The 15350-nt window shown below is 43.8% G+C and overlaps 1 protein-coding gene and 1 long non-coding RNA gene across 2 annotated transcripts in view; one reads left to right on the top strand and one right to left on the bottom strand.

Moving 5' to 3' along the window:
• Positions 1-15018, bottom strand: part of LOC100586798 (non-secretory ribonuclease) — a 33787-nt gene extending 18769 nt beyond the window's left edge. The window contains exon 1 of the mRNA XM_030808661.1: positions 14985-15018. The gene's annotated coding sequence lies outside the window, so the exon portion shown is untranslated. The remainder of the gene's footprint in view (positions 1-14984) is intronic.
• LOC115833842 lies at positions 4396-7858 on the top strand. The gene is made up of 3 exons (XR_004029096.1): positions 4396-4807; positions 6122-6224; positions 7837-7858. It is a non-coding gene; the product is annotated as an uncharacterized LOC115833842 (long non-coding RNA).
• Positions 15019-15350: the final 332 nt, after the last annotated feature.

Consider the following 15350-nt stretch of genomic DNA (forward strand, 5'->3'; position numbering starts at 1 on the left):
TTTTGAGACGGAGTCTCTGTCGCTTAGGCTGGAGTGCAGTGGCGTGATCTTGGCTCACTTCATCCTCCCCCTCCCAGGTTCAAGCGATTCTCCTGCCTCAGCTTCCGGAGTAGCTGGGACTACAGGCACCCGCCACCACGCCCGGCTAATTTTTGTATTTTTAGTAGAGACGGGGTTTCACCGTGTTAGCCAGGATGGTCTTGATCGCTTGACCTTGTGATCCGCCCGCCTTGGCCTCCCAAAGTGCTGGGATTACGGGTGTCAGCCAGCACACCCGTCCGGTTTATGACTTCTACCAGCTCACGGTAGTCTCCTGTCTACATAGAGCTCCACTTCCCAGCCAGGCTCAGTAGCTTGCGCCTGCCATCCTAGCACTTTGGGAGGCCAAGGCAGGCAGATCATGTGAGGTCAGGAGTTCGAGACCAGCCTGGCCAACATGGAGAAACCCCATCTCTAATAAAAATACAAAAATTATCCAAGTGTGGTGGTGCGTGCCTGTCATCCCAGCTACTCAGGAAGCTGACACAGGATAATCGCTTGAACCCGGGAGGTGAAGGTTGTAGTGAGCTGAGATCACGCCACTGCACTCCAGCCTGGGCAACAGAGTGAGACTCCGTCTCAAAACAAACAGCTGGGTGTGGTGGCTCATGCTTGTAATCCCAGCACTTTGAGAGGCCAAAGTGGACGGATCACGAGGCCAGGAGATCAAGACCATCCTGGCCAATATGGTGAAACCCCCATCTCTAGTAAAAATACAAAAATTAGCCAGGCGTGGTGGCGGGTTCCTGTAGTCCCAGCTACTTGGGAGGCTGAGGCAGGAGAATAGCTTGAACCTGGGAGGCAGAGGTTGCAGTGAGCCAAGATGGCACCACTGCACTCCAGCCTGGGTGACAAGCGCAAAACTCCATCTCAAAAAAATAAAAAATTTAAAAAAATAAAATAAGAGAACTCGACCTTCCAAAGGTATTGGCTAACTCCACAGGCAAAAACACCATACCCATTACAATGCTGTTTTAAGATTCTTGCCCAGGCGAGGTGGCTCATGCCTGTAATCCCAGCACTTTGGGAGGCTGAGGCAGACAGATCATGAGGTCAGGAGATCAAGACCATCCTGGCTAACACGGTGAAACCCCGTCTCTACTAAAAATACAAAAAAAAGAAAAAAAAGAAAAAAAATTAGCCGGGCATGGTGGCAGGTGCCTGTAGTCCCAGCTACTCGGGAGGCTGAGGCAGGAGAATAGCTTGAACCCAGGAGGCAGAGCTTGCAGTGAGCCGAGATCGTGCCACTGCAGTCCAGCCTGGGCGACAAGAGTGAAACTCTATCTCAAAAAATTTTAAAAAATAAAAGAACTCCACCTCCCAAAGGTATTGGCCATACCCCTTACAATGCTATTTTAAGATTCTTATGTATCTCTTCTAACTCCAACGTGTCACCATTTTAGACCCAAACCCACCAATCACGAACCTAAGGATGAAAGTAAAGGTTAAGCAGTTGACCTGGGACCTTAACAGAAATGTGACCGATATCGAGTGTGTCAAAGACACCGACTATTCTATGCCGGTAAATCATATGCTCTATTGTTTTTTATTTTTATTTTATTTATTTATTTATTTTTTTGAGATGGAGTCTTGCTCTGTCACCCAGGCTGGAGTGCAGTGGCATGATCTCGGCTCACTGCAAGCTCTGCCTCCCGGGTTCACGCCATTCTTCTGCCTCAGCCTCCTGAGTAGCTGGGACTACAGGAGCCTGCAACCATGCCCGGCTAATTTTTTGTATTTTTAGTAGAGATGGGTTTTCACCGTGTTAGCCAGGATGGTCTCGATCTCCTGACCTCGTGATCTGCCCCCCTCGGCCTCCCAAAGTGCTGGGATTACAGGCGTGAGCCACGGCGCCCGGCCCAGACTCTCTATTGTTGACAAACGAGACGTTTCCGTCTTCTGCAGGAATCTCGGAACCAATACTGCTCCCATTGCTGGTGTCATGACTACCTGGTTTCTGCCCCGAAGTCAGCTGTGGGATTTGAAGTGACTGGAGGGTCTGGTTCCCCATCCATGGGATAGCTAAGATGGCACACACTGGACAGGATGGATGTGAAAATGAAATGAGGCTAAGCTATTACTGGTGCAAAACCAAACCCCACGCTGGGCGCGGTGGCTCACGCCTGTAATCCCAGCACTTTGGGAGGCTGAGGCGGGCGGATCACGAGATCAGGAGTTCGAGACCAGCCTGGCCAACATGGTGAAATGCTGTCTCTACTAAAAAGATGAAAATTAGCCGGGCACAGTGGCTCACACCTGTAATCCCAGCACTTTGAGAGGCTGAGGCTGGCAGATCACGAGGTCAGGAGTTCAAGACCAGCCTGGCCAACATGGTGAAATGCTGTCTCTACTAAAAAGATGAAAATTAGCCGGGCACAGTGGCTCACACCTGTAATCCCAGCACTTTTGAGAGGCTGAGGCGGATGGATCACCTGGGGCCAGGAGTTCGAGGTCAGCCTGGCCAACATGGTGAAACCCCGTCTCTACTAAAAATATAAAAATTAGCCGGGCATGGTGGCGGGCACCTGTAATCCCAGTTACTTAGGAGGCTGAGGAGGAGAATTGCTTGAACCCTGGAGGCGGAGGTTGCAGTGAGCCGAGATTATGCCATTGCACTCCAGCCTGGGGTACAAGAGCAAGACTTCATCTCAAAAAAAAATAAAAATTAGCTGGACGTGGTGGCTCATGCCTGTAATCCCAGCTATCCAGGAGGCTGAGGCAGGAGAACTGCTTGAATCTGGGAGGCGGAGGTTGCAGTGAGCCGAGATTGCTCCATTGCACTCCAGCCTGGGTAACGAGCCAAAATCCATTTCAAAAACTACAAAAAAAAAAAAACAAAAACAAAAGTGTGTGCTCAGGAAACAAGGTCTTCATCACGAAATCCTTCCAAATCCCCCCCTTGTCATCACCTGCGTTCTCAGGGTTTGACAACAGCACCAGACCTCATGGGGTGGCCCAGTTGAGAATGTGAGCTATTTACAAGTCAGTGTCTTATGGGAAAGGAGCACGTTTCCCTGAGAACCTATTTGGTCCCCTCCAAGTGCTATGTTCATTCAGTACAATTCAAATCACAGCCCTTTATGCATCTGCTCTGGCCACCACTACGAAGTCCCACAGCCCAGGAGGCCTAAACCACAGACATTGATTCTCCCACAGTTCTGGAGGCTGGAAGTCTGAGATCCAGGTGTGGGCAGGGCTGGTTCCTCCTGAAGCCTCTCTCCTGGGCTTGGAGATGCTGTCTTCTCCCTGTGTCCTCACGGGGTCATCCCTCTGTGTGTGTCTATGATAAAATCTCCTGTTCTTATGAGATGTCTCAGTCCATTTCAGGCTGCTATCACATAATACTATGGACTGGGTGGCTTATACACAACAGACATTGATTCTCCCACAGTCCTAGAGGCTGGAGTTCCAAGATCAAGGTGTGGGCAGGGCTGGTTCCTCCTGAGGCCTCTCTCTTTGGTTTGGAGATGCCATCTTCTCCCTGTGACCTCACAGGGTCATCCCTCTGTGTGTGTTTGTGTTCCAATCTCCTCTTCTTATGAGATGTCTTAGTCCATTTCAGCCTGCTATCGTAGAATACTATAGACTGGGTGGCTTACACACAACAGACATTCATTCTCCCACAGTCCTGGAGGCCGAAAGTCCAAGACCAGGGTATAAGCAGAGTGGGTTCCACCCGAGAGGCCTCTCTTCTTGGCTTGTAGACACCATCTTCTCCCTGTGTCCTCACAGGCTCATCCCTCTATGTCTGTCTGTGTCCTCATCTCCTCTTCTTATAAGGACTGTAGTCCTATTGGATTAGGGCCCACCCTATGATCTCGTTTTAATCACCTCTCTAAAGACGTTGTGTTCAAATACAGTCACAGTCTGATGCCCTGGGGGTTAGGACTGCCACCTGGGAATTTGGAGGGGGACATAGTTCAGCCCGTAGAACCCATTATCCACATAACTCATTCCACTTCACAATCAGCACAAACCATTAGTTTTAAAAAATCTCAAATCTGTATTTTTAAAAATTGCTCTTAACACATTAGAAAAATATAGAAAAACTTTTTTGTTGTTGTTTTTCTGAGACAAAATCTCACTCTGTAGCACAGCCTGGAGTGCAGGGACGTGATCATAGATCATTGCAGCCTCCACCTCCTAGGCTCAAGCAGTCTTTTGCCTCAGTCTCCCAAGTAGCTGAGACTACAGGTGCACATCACCACACACAGCTAATTTTTTTAAAATTTTATTTTCAGTAGAAATGGGGTCTTGGCTGTGTTTCTCCCACTGGGCTCCAACTGAGCTCAAGTGGTCTTACCACCTTGGCCTCCCAAAGTGGTAGGATTACAGATGTGAGCCACCACACCTAACCTGGATAAACTCTTTTTTTTAATGGGTTATGATTACTACTTATGGCCTGCATTTTCATCCTATTCTCTTTATTTAACCAACATTTGCTGGCATTTTTTTTTTATGCCCAAGAAAACACATTTGCCCATCTCTGTCAGGCCTCCAGACCCTCAGGGATGTGCATCTAATGCACCTTCAGCTACCAGTGTAAACAGTAAACGGGCCAGATGCTATCTGTGCATCTTCCCTGGCCTTGGGAGAGCCATTGGAATCTCTGCAGCCTTTAAGAGCATCTTGCTTCAGGTTTGCTGATGTGCTTGCTTCTGTAAGATCATGTAGACTTCCCAAGCAATATCTAGCATTTCATTGTCTCTTTTCTGTCTTGCAGGAAGAAGGGGCTATAGACCCACCTCTTGTTATGGAAATACTTATGGTAAAGGAATTATGTCTTACAGAATATGTGAGGCAAAACTGTCCATTTGCAAATAACTAACACACTGTCTGCACTGATGGGAAGCTGGTGCTTTTTTCCAACGCACAACTGACTGGCCATTTGGGTCTTTAATTTGCATTTTCCTTGGTCATTCATGCTGGGGGAAGATGTTGTGCATGCCCTGAGGACTTAATTTATTGAAAGGAACTATGGCCCACTTACAGGTGTTATTGGGTGCATGTATGTATGCATATGTGTTCACACACAGTTATGCTTTGTGCATTTTGTGCGCATGCGTGGGCACATGTGCATGTGGATTTTGTGCTGTGCATAAGTGCACGTGGATTTCGTGTGCACGTGTGTGCACACATGGATTGAGCACATGCATGTTTGTATGCACAGATGTGTTGGCATGTGCTTGTGGATTTTGCATGTGTGCATGTTTGTGCTTGGGTTGCATATGTATTACATGTTTCCCATGTGTGTCCGTTCACATGCACACATTTAGGGGTGTGCAAGCACATGTGTGCATGTGGATAGATGCAGGAGTGTGCATCTGGGCGTGCTCGTTTGGTGCATGTGCATACTGCACGAATATATAATATGCATCTGTGCATGTGGATTGTGTGTATACATGTGTGTGTACAGGCATGAACATACACAGATGAATGTGTGCATATTTGTACATGCATGTGTTTTGCATACATGTGTTAACATGCACACATTACTGTGCATATGCACACGTGTATATGTGTGTGGGCAAATTGTGCTTTATATGTGCTTTTGTTGCCTGTGTTCGTGGTATGTGCATGTGTGTGTATGTGGGTATGTGTGGGATGTGCGTATGTGTGGATGTGTGCATTGAGTGCATGTGTGCTTCAGTGTTGCATTTGTATTTGTGTTGCACATGTCTGTAAATGCATGTGTGCATGCACATGTGTATGCATGCTTGTCTGTTGCACATGCTGGTTGCATGCAGCATGTATGTATGCATGTGCACACACATTTGTGCATGTCAGTGTTGCACGTGCATATGTGTGTGTGAATGGCGTGTGTGTGCGCATGTGTGTCCATGGGGTTGTCAGCCTGTGTGTGTTTTGCATGCGCATGTACGTAGACTCCCCAATACTGAAATAAAAGCTGCATCTCCCTCTCCCCGGTATTATCCCCATTCCGCTAATGACCATTAGACATGGCATACACATTCACATTCCTCCTCCTTATGCTGGTTGACTGTCCCCCTCCGTGCACAAGAATGTAAATTCCTTGAAAACAGTGATCTGTGTGCTGTGTTCATAATCATATCCTCAACAGTGCCCAGCAATAGAAGGCACTCCATAAGCTCTGCTGAATATACACAAGCGTCCTTTTCCATTTACAAGTGGAGATCACCATTCAACATATGGCAATCCAGAAGGTAACTGATTGACTTACCTGGTCTCAACCTTTAATAAGAGCACACTCTCCTAAATCAGTGGGAGGAGCTGTATGGGCTTCTGTTTCCCAATCTCACAACTTTCATAGAGCACCCACACTTTGCATGTGTATAAAGTAGCTTCTGAATAAAAATATCTGAACTTCAGCACAGGACCAACCAGAGTTCAGAGAAAGGAGAGGCAAGCATTGGTTTTTGCTGCAGAAGATGCCCCTTAGCTCTCAGAGTAAGGCTGTGAATGAGTGCTGAGACTATTGCATTTCTCCCAGTACCACCATTGCTCCCCTTTCTTTGATCAGCGTTAACTTGAAACCCAAGAAGGACAGGAGAAAGGAAGTTATGAACATTCTGCCCAAGGAAGCCATCAGAGTGCACTGTCAATCCCATCTCAGGTCAAAGGAGAGAGAACTTGAAGCCCAGAAGGCTGACTTTGTGTCCTGTGTTGCTGGGAGAACAGGTTCCCCCTTCCCTCAGACTCATACTCTCAGAGATTTGGGCTGACATCTGCTTGAGTTAAAGTTAAGAGTAAACACACTCAACCCCAAGACTCTAGTGAGTTTTCAATTATGCGGGAGGAGAAAGTGATTGAAGGTGACCTCTACCTTTCAATGAACATGCAGAATACTAGTATCAATATTTTTGGGGTATGTTGGCATCCTTAGAAAGATGTATTGATTCTCCTTTTTCCCTCTCTGGTGTAAAGTGAGGTCCAGAGATGGAAAGGGCAAGGCAAATAAACAAGTCATTGCAGTCAAATCTGATGAATAATTTGCTGGAACACATGGGATCCTGTAGCAAGGCAGAAGGAATACTCCTAGACTGGGTTAGGTGAGGGAGGTAGGGCTTCCTGGAGAGAACAATACCCAAACCAATCCCCAAAATATGGGTGGGAGGTGCCCAGGAGATGAGTGAAGTGTCAGGGAAGATAGTATGCCAGGTAGAGCTGGATACACATATGGGGACACCAGAGATTGTGTAGCCAGAGTGTGGAATGCAACAGGAACCAGGGAAGGATGCAGCAGTGACAAGGAAAGACCACCAGGTTAGCAGAGGTGAAGTCTGCATTTCATAGAAACTTCATGGGAAAGAGCCTGCCCCTGTTGGATGTGTAGGTGAAGAATGGACCTGAGGGGGCTCACTAAGGCCCAGGGAGACCCCATTTCAGACCAGTTTAGTACCCTCTGGAAATGATGACAGGCTGAATTAAAGCCTGAGCAAGGGAGGCAAAGAGAAGCAGTCAGCTTGGATGACCACTTGGTAATGACAATTGATTCTACTTGATTTGTAAGAGAAGGGAGAGAGGAAAAGGTATGTATCAGTCAGCTATGCTGTGTCACAAAAGACCCCAAAACTTAGTGGCTGGAAATAACCACCATTTACTATGTTCATGATTATGTGAGTCAGAAATTTGGGCTGAAACCATTCTTGTGGTCCTCCTGGTATCTTCTGAACTGCTACTTTTGTGTGCAGTCAGCTGTAGGTGTGGCCAGCGCTTTGACCATGTTTCCTGGGTCTTATGTATTTGGGGCCTTAGGTGGAATGGTTCATCTCAGCTTCATGTGGACTCTCATATCCCTCCAGGAAGCCAGGCCAGGCTTCATCACACACCACAGACCAGGCAGAGTACCAAGAACATGAAGAGAAGCGTGCCTGGGCTTAGAGCCACGGTGTCTTCACTTGTGTGACATTCTGTTGGCGAAAGCCTGGATTCTCAGAATGAAGATGCAGCTCCACCTCTGGATGGTGAACACTGAAATCATACTATGGAGTGTGAGCACACAGGGAGGGGCAGAAGAGAGGGCTGTCTCTCCCAGGAGGTAGGGTGCAGTGAGTGGCAGCATCAGCTGTAGAGCAGGTTCTTGTGTTCAGTGACAACACTCTTCCCCGCAACGTAGCAGCCTCATTCATGGAGCAGCCTTGTGTCCCTCACCTATGCCGTGCCATGTATTGGCCCAGGCGTTCAATCCAGTCTGAAGAAAGTCATGCATGGAAAGGGGAGGCTATTTCAAATGGCCACCTTTTTTCCCTTTGGAAGTGTTGATTTTTGCCATATCAAGCTCCTTCTTGTTCTTTGTGCTGGAGTACTGAAGCTCTAGAGTAATTTGCCATCGAGGCATTGAAGATGCTTGTGTCTAGTGTGTGCTTGGGTTTAGAGTTCCAGCATGCCTTTGAAAGCAAGCCTATCTGGCAGTTACTAGTTGAATAATATTTTTGCATGAGTGAGCATTCTACATCTAAAAAGGCATGAAATCGTTTTGACGTGTGCCTGTCATCCCAATTACTCAGGAGGCTGAGGCAAGAGGATCACTTGAACCGAGGAGTTCAAGACGAGCTTAGGCAACATAGTGAGACCCCATCTCAAAATATAAATCAGGCCAGGCGTGGTGGCTTGCACCTGTAATCCCAGCACTTTGGGAGGCCCTGGTGAGTGGATCACCTGAAATCAGGAGTTTGAGAGCAGCCTGGCCAACATGGTGAAACCCTGCATCTACTAAAAACACAAAAATTAGCTGGACATGATGGCATACACCTGTAGTCCCAGCTACTTGGGAGGTTGAGGCAGGAGAATCACTTGAACACGGGAGGTGGAGATTGCAGTGAGCCGAAATCACGCCACTGTATGCCAGACTGGGCAACAGAGCAAGATTCCTTCTCAAAAAATAAATAAATAAAATTAATTAAAAGGCATACATGAATTGAGTTCAACAAACAAAAATGCCAAATGCCTCGTCTGTGCAAATCCTGGCCTTGGTTGTCTTCAGTGGTAAAATGTGGTTGACAAGCTTGGCTCTTTGTGAAAACAGAATTACTTCCTAAGGATTTTTTTTTAATTAACTTTTTTTTTCTGTGGATACAAGGGTGGGAAGGGATGTGATGGAGAAGTTATTAGATTGGTGCAAAAGTTATTGCAGTTTTTGTCATTATTTTCAATGGCAAAAACCGTAATAACTTTTGGACCAACCTAATACTTAAGCAGTTTTCCTACAGCCATGTTTTTTTCTCAGATGAGCTTGCCTTTTCTCCAGTCCTGCAGGCAATATGGTAGCAAAAATCGTGTCTTCCATTGTATCCATAGTGGTGGTGACACTGCTGGGCATGAAATCGTAGCCAGTTATTTCAAACAAAACAATAGGATAAATTGTTTCAGGACCCAATGGTAACTTTGGCTCTAAACATTGTTTTCCTTGTTACTATGCCTGATTTTTTATTTTAAAAATTGCTTTTGGATGTCTCTCACCAGCAAAGTTATTCTTGGTTAAGTTCAATATACATAACTTGCCTAATAATGTGATTTTTTAAAATTTATTTTTATTTTTTTGAGACAGAGATTCACTCTGTTGCCCAGGCTGGAGTGCAGTGGCACAATCTTAGCTCACTGCAATCTCCACCTCCTGGGTTGGGTTCAAGAGATTCTCTTGCCTCAGCCTCCTGAAGAGCTGGGAATACAGGCATGCACCACCATGCCTGGCTAATTTGCATATTTTTTGTAGAGATGGGGTTTCCCCATGTTGGCCAGGCTGTTCTTGAACTCCTGACCTCAAGTGATGATCTGCCTGCGTTGGCTTCCCAAAGTGCTGGGATTACAGGCGTGGGCCACCGCGCCTGGCCAACGACTGGGTTTTCATGGTCAGGTGTAGGCTGTACCTTCCTCTAAACCTTGTTACAATGACACTGGCACATTGTCTGTCTAATGTAAAAGAGGGGGAGAAAAAATGGAAAGAAAAAGAAACAAAAAAAATACTAACCTACATTGCAGGACTAAATCATGATGGTTGGTTGAACTAACCAAATATAGTTCTGTTTTGTATTCAGTGAAATTTTCATCACAGGTGAGTCAGGAAAAATATCTGGGTTGAATGTGAATGTTTTCCACAGAACCCCACCCACAAGGAAAACTACTGAAACACTAAATTATAAGCCTCTCTGGAATTCCGAAGCTGAGCTCAGACCATAGGGGAAAAGAAAGATCTGCTGTGGCTTCCTGGTTCAATGCTGGCTCCACACCCTGGGTTTGAAGAATCACTTGGGATTTGAGAGCAGAGGATGCCCTAAAGAAATCTCTGAAACAGCAGTCAGGGATTGTTTTATAGCCAAAAGAGTGACTCAGATCTTTAACTGGGGGTCCCTGGAGATTTGGTTTAACCCTCAGGCCACTCACATCAGAATCTGTCTGGAGTTTGCCAATCGGCCTCTAACTCATACCTTCTTTGTGTCCCTGAAGGAAACCAGAAAGGGATGCCCATTCTATGGTGTTTGCTTTAGGATTTGCATTTGGCCTCAAAAATCCTAAAACCTTCCCATGCGCGCACTCTGCTGGTCAATGGGCAGTATCAACCATTAGCTAATGAACCTCTGTTTGGGGTGAGCCTCCATCCAGGTTACTTCCCATCCTGAAATTCTAGGAGGAAACTGAGTTTCTGAAAAACTGCCTTATTTTCCTGACAACCTGAGAGCAGATTCTTGGGTTCAGTGACAACACTCTTTCACCCAACATAGCAGCCATCATTAACGAACACCACGTTCAGCAGCCTTCGTGGCAGTGAGTTGTAAGCCTTTGTTAACCAACGGCTGAAACTGAGTAAGAGAGAGGCACCCATCTCCACAAGCACAAAATGTAAGGGCGGGGGACGGGTCACCCATAAACTCAATAATGAAGACAAATATATTTTAGTGCAATATTTTATAAGGAAAATCACTGGCATGGGGGCCAGTTGAGTTTCTGAAATAGGTGTAGTTTTAAAAATGTGATTGATGCCTGCCCCATTTGAGGTGGAACCACGTTTTTGCTAAAGAGGTGTAATGTCTTGAAGCTCTTTCATGCCTTTTGGCTACCTGGTAAGTATTTTGTCTACTTTCTGCATTGTACTTCAATGATACTCTCACCAAGTATTCCCAAGCACCAAATTTATCTTTCCCTCCCTTAAAGTTCCTGAGATCAGACAGGAGGATGCAGACAGAGTGAGCTGATCTTAGGGAGATCTCTTCAAGGTGGACAGTGACATTTATGTGGATCCTGGACCTATATCACCTCGCTGGCTGTAAAGCCTTTATATTATCTAAGAAATATGTGTATGACAGCACTATATATGGGTTTGGTATCAAATGGGGCTCAGAGCTCTGTGAACTTGACTCTGAGGTTCCAGGCTGCTGCTGATGGTACCCAGCTGTCCACCTCTCCTTAGTTAGGTCATGAATTTTCTCTCTCTCCTAAAGGATGATGTGCATGGTATACTAACCATATCCATGGTGATGTGATGCAGTGCACAACCTGTGGAACTGTATACATGCTGAGGCCATACACTGAAGCTTGCACACTTTGTAGGTAAAGAGTTGTAGTAACAGAGCTACATAGAAGCAGATGTCTGTCACTTGATGTGGACTTTTAAGAATCATACTTTGCTTTTATTTTGTAAAGTGGAGAAAATGACAACACCACTTGAGAAGTTATAAGGACCAACAAGGCCATATTCAAAAAAAGAAGTTCCTACAAATATTAGTTTTAACCAAAAAGAAAGTTACTCAATTCATTTGAGATCATCAAAATCCTTAACAAATGGCAAAACGTAAAAAAACAATGTTTTGAAAACTAAAATTTATTTCCAGATACGATTTTAACAGTTTTTAAATATTTTTTTTTTTTTTTTGAGATGGAGTCTTGCTCTGTTGCCCAGGCTGGAGTGCAGTGGCTGCATCTCGGCTCACTGCCAGCTCCGCCTCCCAGGTTTACGCCACTCTCCTGCCTCAGCCTCCCATGTAGCTGGGACTACAGACACCCACCACCATGCCTGGCTGATTTTTTGTATTTTTAGTAGAGATGGGTTTTCGCCGTGTTAGCCAGGATGGTCTCGATCTCCTGACCTCGTGATCTGCCTGCCTCAGCCTCCCAAAATGCTGAGACTACAGGTGTGAGCCACCACGCCTGGCCCAAATATTTTCTATTTTTAATTTTTCCGGCTTTATTAAGGTATAGTTGACAAACATTGTATATATTTAAGATGCACAACTTCATTTCTGCATAATTTATTTGTTCTAATCTATTTCCTGCTGAAAGTAAGGCAAGTGTCATATAGATAGCACACAGTTGGATCTTGGTTTTCTTTTTTTTAATAGATTTTTCATTCTTCTAGATTTTTTTAAAGCATAATAAACATTGTATATATTTAAGATGTGCAACTTCATTTCTGCTTCATTTTCTTCTGTCTAATCTTCCTTCTGCTAAATATAGAGCAAGAGTCTCTTGTAACAACATACAGTTGGATCTTGGTTTTCTTTTTCTTTGTTTCATAGACTTTTTTTTTGTCCCCACAATGACATTTGTTTCCAATCTTCCTTTCAGAACCAGAAAATGTCAGAAGATGTTAAGATCCCCGATTACTTAGAGGAAAAACAACTAAAACAAGAACGTTGTTTATCACTGTCGTGGAAATTTCCTTTTATTCTTGACACAACTTGATGACTTAAAGTGTGTTTTCTTCTGTGTGAAGTACGTGAGCTTTCTCACTAAGCATTCCCAACTCATTGGATGTGATGTGGTTATAAAGATAAGTTAGGCGGCTAGCCCCTGCATTCTAAAAAAACGATTACTTGATCTGTTGGTTTGGCCATTCATTTGCACAAAGAGACTGTGGCTCTCTGTTCTGAGATCTTCAGCTACTTCATAGTGCAATAACATACACATGCTTAACCATGTTGATGGCACAAAGCAGTGAGCAGTAGGGAGGCAGAGTATCTTGGTGGGGAGGGGATGTTATCAGCTTCTGGGAGATGGAGAATATTGTTGAGTTCCAAAGATGCTAAATTCTTCAGTGATATAAAAAATCATTGAGCATTCATTATTGTGAATGAAGTGGGGATGCATTATTTCTGACACCCACAAGCAGGGTTTGATCATCCTTTCAGCTTTGATGTATCTGCACATAAAATTATTATTACCTGAAGAAAATAAGGCTGCATTTTGAAATGTTAAGTGCAAAACAACTGGTGTTAAAACCAACTGGGGGAAATCTTGGGATACTTTTCCCTAGGAAATCATATGGTTTTGATATATTTTGGCACATAGGAGACAGAAATGGTGATTATCAGGCATTGAGCCTTTTTGTGGTGGTTTTAGTCTTTGATAGTCTGTAAGTACTAGTTCCTAGGGCAACAACATTGCATTCCTTGGTTTATACTTTTTCTATTCACCAGAGTAGGAAATCTTAAATCCTTAGGCATCCAAGAAGTATACCAGCTTCTTGCTTCTCTTTTAGAAACACTTGGGACAGAAAAAAGGATGGTTTGGGCATATTGATATAGTTTGAGTAAACTAAGGTTAATGTTCATATAACATTTAGACTTTGCCATAAATATCAGAACCAAAGATTAAGACATTCATGTGCAGTCTGGAATGTATATATGGGACCCATAAAAATTCCAAGTATGCATGTTTTATGCTCACCATTATGAATTGGGGTCTCAAAGAGAGAAGGTTGAAAGTGGAAAGCACTTGGAAGAGCTCCCCAGTTTGTAAAATACCTTTAATCATTCACATTAGGCATCTCGGAGCTGCGGGGCTCAAATGTGGATTCATGCATCATTTGTGCAATTTGAAGATAGTCCATATTTCCTGTTTCAGTATTAGGTCCCACAGCACTTTTCAATTCTTGTAGAAGGTTGTTTTCAGGAGTGGTGATGTCTGATGCTCCATTACTATTTTCTTTATAAGAGTTTCAGCATAAGCTTAATTAAATTCTTGTGAAAAAGTCTCTGTGTTTTTAGTTACATACACACATACATACCTACTTAAATGGAATCTAAACATTTTTAGCCTTTAATCATTCCATTTTCTAAAACTGCCATAAACCATTTTTAATCATTTTAAATAAATGTAAAAAAAATAACTGGATTTGATTATTGCATAGTTTTTTTCTATATTTCACAAATAAATTTTATGAAATGGCTGTTGAAGTGGCCCCCAAATTATGAACCTCCATAGCTGTGAATATGATGCAACAAATCTGTTTGTTGCATCATATTCACATCAGATTCAACAAATCTGCTCAAGATAGATTATGAACATATGAAATTCATAGAGTTACCTAATAATGAGATAAAATTCACCTAAGTGACAAGGATCATGTTCAATCTACTTAAAATGAAAATATTTGAATAATGATTGCTTGGGGGAACCTCTCTTTGAGGGGTCATGAGGACCACCTGTTGGGTATTCTGTTTTCATGCTGAGAAGGTGAGAATTGAACAGATGAAAAAAGCCTTGATAAGATGTCATCTCCATGTATTTTAGAGAAGGATAACCTTGACTCTACAGTTGACCCTTGAACAACACAGGGCTGAACTGCATAGGTCCACCTATATGTGAATTTGCTTCTGGCTCTGCCATTACTGAGACAGCAGGATCAACCCTCCATCTACTCAACATGAAGATGATAAGGATGAAGACCTTTATGGTGATCTACTTCCACTTAATAAATAGTAAATTCATTAATTTTATCTTCCTTATTTTCTTCATAACATTTTATTTAGCTTACTTTATTGTAATAATATGGTATGTAATACATATGCAAAATATGTGTTCATCAACTGGTATCAGTAAGGCTTTCAGTCAACCAGTATGCTATGAGTAGTTAAGTTTTCGGAGAGTCAAAAATTATACATGAGCTTTCAACTGTGCAGAGGGTCAGTTCCCCTCACTACCCCACATTGTTGAAGGGTCAATTGTATAATGTTAAAAGCCAAACTTACCTCCTCTTTGTGGGGACTTGAATGCATTTGGTGGTCAACGGATAAATATCTTCATGATGGAATAAAGAGAAGACATGACTAATTTTAGTAGGGTGAAGCGGAAAATGACAAATATACGAGCTCTATTTTTGTTTAACTTTTTCTACACGGGAAAAATAACAACTTTTTTGTCCACGTATAAACCACTATATGAAATTCTTCTGGTTTTAGGGGAGAGGAATGTATGATTCTGCTGATTTGCCTTTGACTACTGGAATTGGAATATCCAGTTACACACAAAAACACACCACACACACACACACACACACACATACACAAGCACAGTATTAACAAACACACTGATATGAGTAGAATTATGTCCCCTCA

The sequence above is a fragment of the Nomascus leucogenys genome, unplaced genomic scaffold (assembly GCF_006542625.1).
Source record: "Nomascus leucogenys isolate Asia unplaced genomic scaffold, Asia_NLE_v1 000747F_102173_qpd_obj, whole genome shotgun sequence".
Lineage (NCBI taxonomy): Eukaryota > Metazoa > Chordata > Mammalia > Primates > Hylobatidae > Nomascus > Nomascus leucogenys.